Raw genomic sequence first — 6,088 nt, 5'->3', positions numbered from 1 at the left:
TTTTTTTCCCTCTGGCAATTAAGTCATTAAATTCTTGATCACCAAATTTACCATTTTCTTCCTTGTTGGGACACTCACTCACATCCTGCTTGTCCAATCAATATTAGTATTAGTAATATATTTTGTAGACTATTGCACGATTCGTCACTTTAACCTGCTTTTTTGCACAACTTTCATTCAATTCATCATTGCACCGGTCTATAACGGGAACCGGAATGGATAAAAGGACTCTGTACAAGCTTTACGCAATGTGGGATGTTGACACACATATCTCTTACCTGTCCTAAATGAAAAAGATTTTACATGTTGCACAACCCTTATAAGGAATAGTTCCTAAAAATAGAAATGTCTGTTGTTCTTTGTTCTTGTTGCTTTGTTGTTCTTTGTTCTCCATGTCGTACCAGGGCAGTACCGACTGCTGGAGAAAAATTCCTTGTGTATTTTTATACACTTGGCCAATAAAGCTTATTCTGATTTTGACTCTTCGAAGCCCTCATGTGGTGACACTCCGACAAGAATATGCCGAGTGGACCCTAAACTAATTAGCAGGTCCCCTTAAAATCATCCAAAAGTCTTTGTCTTCGTTTGAACTACAGTGGTACCTCGGTTTTCGAACGTCTCTGTTTTCGTACAAATCGATTTTCGAACGAAAATTTCAAGATGTTTTTGCTTTGGTTTTCGAACGAAAATCAGTATTCGGACGACCCGACCAGCTGACCCACGACGATTTGTTCTTGTGCTCTCAAACGCACCTCCGAAAAAAAAAAAAAAACATGCAACGCAACCAGTTGACCCACACACTCCTCTACACGCAGAGTGACTTTTTTTTTCTTATAATTGAGCAATATTAACCCCCAATCATGACTCCAAAGAAGGCAAGTGGAACTGCTGGTGCTGAAAAAAGGAAAGTGGTGCGTAAAACTGTCGACTTCAAGAAGGATTTGATAGCTGAATATCAATCTGGTGTGCATGTTTCTGAGCTATCGAAGAAGTATGGCATGGCGAAATGGACGATCAGAACCATTCTGAAACACAAGGATGCCCTCAAAGTAAGTGATGTTGCAAAAGGTGCAACGTGACGACCAAACAGAGGCCACAGATCTTGGAGGAAGTTGAAAAGTTGCTTCTCATTTTCGTAAACGAGCAGCCGTTAGCAGGGGATAGTTTTGGCGAGGAAGCGAGGAGATGTCGTCTGATGAGGCTGAAGACAGGAAGGATGTCTCAAGTGCCGATATTAAAGCTATCTGCGCTAATTGGAATCCGTAATTTTGTAGAATTCCATCACCCTAACAAAGCCGAATGTTGCAGAGCATTGCAAAATTTCAATAAAGTTTTTATGAGCCACTTCAGGAAGGTGCTCAAATGACGGCAGAAACAGTCTACATTAGATTCTTTCTTTGTTAAAGAGGGGCGAGTCATCCCGACCAAGAAATTTGAAACAGTTTTGCATTGTTTTTTTTCTTTTTTTCCATTAACTCTACCTCTAGTTGCAAGTAAAAAAAATTTTACGTTACATACCTTCTCTGCATTTGCCCATCCCACCCCTTATTATTGCTTGTTTAAAGTTATTCTGCACTTTTTTTAATTAAAAAAAAAAAGGTTTTAAAGGCTGGGGGCCAAGTCGCTACAGATATGGCAATGCACTCCCAGCCTAGAATCCTGTACTGCTAAAGCATACATTTTAAGGAAAAAAATAAATATATTTCTTAAATGATTTAATTATATTAAGTATTTAAACTATACATGTATTTCTACTGTGCAGTTTATTATCAGGAAAACCTAAAAAAAAAAAGAATGCTTTAAAAAAATTATTTAATTTTCCATTCATTGTAATGGGAAAACGCGCTTCGGTTTTTCAACGTTTCGGTTTTCAACCGGCCTTCTGGAATGGACTGTGTTCGAGATCCGAGGCACCACTGTAGTTGCAGCCCATGAGGGGACCTATGACAATGGGATGTAAATTAAAAAAAACATTTGCTTAAGATCAAATGTGCACACAAGCACCACCCACTGGTATTCCAGAGTACTGCAACCCATGAACTCTCATTTGATGTCGAACCAAGGATAAATGTCTGTTTTGATCTGTCACAAACCCATCAGAAATATTCGAAATGTATGGCTTGCTAGACAGAGTACTGAGGAGACAATTTGATGACATAGATTGTGCATCAAGAACTATGCAAGTTGTGCAGATGTATTGGTTAATGTATTTCATTATATATATCTACCAATAGAAACTTAACTTAAAAAATTCAGGCAGGTGTAATATTTACCAAGAATTTCATGTGGAATATTGATAATATCGTACTTGTATATTTTTTTCCTCATTTACAGGTCTGAAGTGGATACCTGATCCGGAACCAACAGATATTAAGCCTCCAACTGCCGTAGTCAAGGATCTACTGGTCAGTCATGAGTACATTAAAGCGGAGAATGGCTCTGGTTGCATCACCTCCAGTCATACAACAGACTGCAGAAGCTACTTCTTGACAGAGGACAAATCCCATGTGGTCAGCGATAATATGGCTCCATATCACAGCTTCCAAATTTGCCTTAGTACTAACAGCAGCAATAATGGGGGATGGGGGAATCACCCATGAAGCTGATGCCCAGCAACTCAACCTGGATCAACTGGGTGGTGCTGTATGTGAAACTGGTGTGTCACATGTTTACCATATTTGCTATATACAACAATCAAAACACTGTGTGCATCAAAAATATCTAGTTTCCTTTAACTATTCAGGTATCTGGCTTCACGAGTTGGGGGTCCATGGGGAATCTCCAGATGGCATTGTCCTTGTTCCCCCATCAAGAGGGAAGATACTCTGGCAAACATCAGAGGCCCAGGACCTAGTGCCTCAATTGATTAAGGTCAAGTGTCCATATTCAGGAGTACAGATAAAAATAATTGAACTTTGTTCTGGTCAAGAAGTTACACTGCCATAAATATACTATTTAATGCTACTTTAACATTGACTTTTGTTGTTATTCTGGTGTAATTTCAAAAGTACAAAATGACAACCTCATCCTCAAGAAAAGTCATCAAATACAGGGTCAGATGTACCTCACAGGAACAAGATGGTGTGACCTTGTGGGATGGACACTGGAAGCCTATACCATTGTCAGAATACCTGGAAATAGATCTTGGCTCCCTAACCTGGGTATCCTAGTGGATTTGATTTTTCAACATTTTTACCTTCAGAATAGCCATCTTCAATAGTTGTATCCGATCGGATACTATGGTTTTGTCATGTATGCCGCAGATCGGAATTGACTTTGTAAGACAATGAAGATATTTTTACAGACAGTTGTTAATCATGGTCACAAAGTTAAAAAGCTTTTACAATATGTTGTGTTACCTTTTATGCCCTTTTTGCTCATAATTTTAATTTATTTATTATCATGTACAATAGATAACTAATAAATGAGTTATTTTATGTTTAAAGAAAACTTTTTATTTGATTGTACTGATGATTATATATACATTGGAATACAGATTCATCTTATGTGATTACCATGGTGTGTTAGCTCGAAATCACAACATAACCTATGCCACGTATTTAAGCCTTGCATTTTGTGTTACTAGTTGCCAGTTTGTTGTGTGAGACTGTGTGAGTCTAGTGTGAGGTACGAGGTTATTGTGAGTAGTATTTGTTTCGTTGCCACATCCCAGCATTGTTGTGCCACCATAACCATGTATATTTAAGTCTTGTTTTTGCCTTGTAGTTATCCGACCCTGTTTTCATGTTTTTGTGGCCTTGCCATTTGCCACGTGTTTTTGTGCCTTCGCTTTTGTTGAACTGCCTTCCTGTGTATGACCTCTGCCTGGAATAAATCATGTCATGGCCTCAGAGTTCTGCATTTGGGTCCTTACCCCTTGTCCCATGTTCGTGACAATGTGCCCTGTGATTTGGTGGCAACCTGTTCAGGGTATACCCCACCTCTTGTCCAATGATTGCTGGGATTGACTTCAGCACTCCCGCAACTCTTGTGAGGATGAGTGGCTCTGAAAACGGATGGATGGATATAGTAATAGTACATTTTAGATTTTAATTGCCACTTAAAGAAACCCACAGAGTTCTTTGTAAAATTTGACAATTCAGCTAGTTCTTTGTTTAAATCTGTTTAAAAGAATAGGATAAAAGGGGTCATCACCCCACGCAACTTCCTCTTTGTCATCTCCTCCGACTGACTGACTCCAAAATTCCATACTCTTGGTTTAGATCACCCGCATGAACAAAGCACTATTCCTACGACCACACTGCAGACAGCAGATGGTTCAGGCAGGACGAAGACTCCACAAATATGTAATCCTCTCCTCACATTGACTGCTGTACAGTGTGGTGGATATCCTTTCAGCAACATTATTGCAGCGATGGAAATCAGTCTGAAAAGGAGACACTTTTTGTCTATAAAATATTGGAAAGCAATGTGGAGTTTTTCTATTTAAGTATGAGCATCAGAGGACACAAGTGGCTAATTATCAATTTTCCTATTTAATGATAATTGATAATTTGCCTTCATAAGATTGTAGATGCCCCATGTGCATGTAGTTCGTTTGTCTTCTGGTATATTTGGTGTGTCTTCCGGTAAGAACAGGGAGGAGACTCAGTGGTGGAACCTTAAAGTTCAGAAAAGCATACAAGGAAAGAGGTTAGATCAAAAAAAGTGGGACACTGAGATGACTGAGAAGAGAAAACAAGAATACACAAAAATGCCCAGAAGAGTCGACGATGGAACAACGATTATGAAAACTTTTGACAAAGGTCGCTCAAGGAAAAAAACTATGAGGAGTACCAAAGTTTTCAACAAGAATGGACAGCCTTTGTGGAGAGGGAGGGTTCGGCTGTGTGTTTAAATTCACAGATGGAGAGTATGCCAAAACATTTGTACTCGACGTTGCCAATCAACATTTTGCCGACTTCGCATAGAGACAAGATACTCAAACGGATAAAAGACATGCCTTTGTTGGCAAGAACTGTTCACCATCGTACCATCATGGTGGAAAATCAAATTGAATTACGGTCACGTTGAACGGATGAAAGTTTCAACGCTTGAATGTCATATGAAAGCATTAATGGTTAGAAGTTGTTTTGTCATCATTGGTTAGTAACATCATAACAATGTTATTTAAAAGAATTCAGAGACTTATTGTACTCTAAAAGTGTTGATCTTAAATACATGCGCAAATACACATGTACATATGTTGTACGGCTCAGAGTGACCACACTTCGCCAGCTACTGGGTCCTTAAATGTTTCTTTTTCTTACTGGGCAGAATATGCCCCCGAGCCTTCCTCGCATTATTTCTATCCGAATTATGACAAAATTTCACGATACAGTAGGGTATTTTCAGGTGTCCAATGGTGGTGGTACTGCATGTGATGATACTACAAATCGGCGGTGATTTCTTTGGTTATGCACAGAATACGTCACATCCACACAAGTAGTTCATGTGGCTCGCCAAAATGGCGGCGCCCAGGAAAATTCATAATTGCCGATAAAATCATTACTAAATGATATCAGAGTAACCTAGAATTTTCAAGGTACAGTACATATGACGTGACCTATCGGATTAAGGCTTTTCATTGTTCAGTGGACTATTCCTTTAACATAATCTGAGGCATAATGTGGCACTCTGAACTGCTCTAAATGAAGACGACTGCATCTTGCACATCTGTGACTCTTTCTAAGGAACAATTCCTATTAGTTGAATGTCTCTTGTTCCGTGTTCTTGTTAGTTTGTTTGTTCTGAATGTCTTACCAGGGTGGCACCGACTGCCGCAGAAAAATTCCTTGTGTGTTGTTACTTGTTACATACTTGGGCATTAAAGCTGATTCTGGTTTGGATCCTTCCCCACCCCACTTGTTCGTGACAGCTATTGTTGATGGTGATGTTATGCTTTAATTTTGACAGAGATGATCTATTTTAATCTATTTTCAAAACCCTCCCCATCTTAAAGCATGTTGCAACCAGCAATGCTTGCGTGGGAGACAGAATATCCAACTTGAAATCCCACTAACGGAAAGTAACAACCAGGAGTCTCACGGCAAGAAGCAAAATCCTCATTCCAGCTGAATGATTACTG

At 39.2% G+C, this 6,088-nt stretch overlaps 1 long non-coding RNA gene across 2 annotated transcripts; it reads left to right on the top strand.

Annotated features, from left to right (window-relative positions):
* Positions 1-773: 773 nt before the first annotated feature.
* On the top strand, positions 774-3,773 carry LOC133506432 (uncharacterized). 2 transcript variants are annotated; one of them, XR_009796491.1, is made up of 3 exons: positions 774-911; positions 2,335-2,656; positions 2,744-3,773. It is a non-coding gene; the product is annotated as an uncharacterized LOC133506432 (long non-coding RNA). The 2 variants fall into 2 exon arrangements; XR_009796492.1 differs by lacking the exon at positions 774-911 and adding an exon at positions 931-1,049.
* The last annotated feature ends 2,315 nt before the right edge of the window (positions 3,774-6,088 follow it).

The sequence above is a fragment of the Syngnathoides biaculeatus genome, chromosome 9, assembly GCF_019802595.1.
Source record: "Syngnathoides biaculeatus isolate LvHL_M chromosome 9, ASM1980259v1, whole genome shotgun sequence".
Classification (NCBI taxonomy): Eukaryota; Metazoa; Chordata; class Actinopteri; order Syngnathiformes; family Syngnathidae; genus Syngnathoides; species Syngnathoides biaculeatus.
Note: the sequence above shows the minus strand (reverse complement) of the source record. Positions and strands in the feature narration are given on the sequence as shown.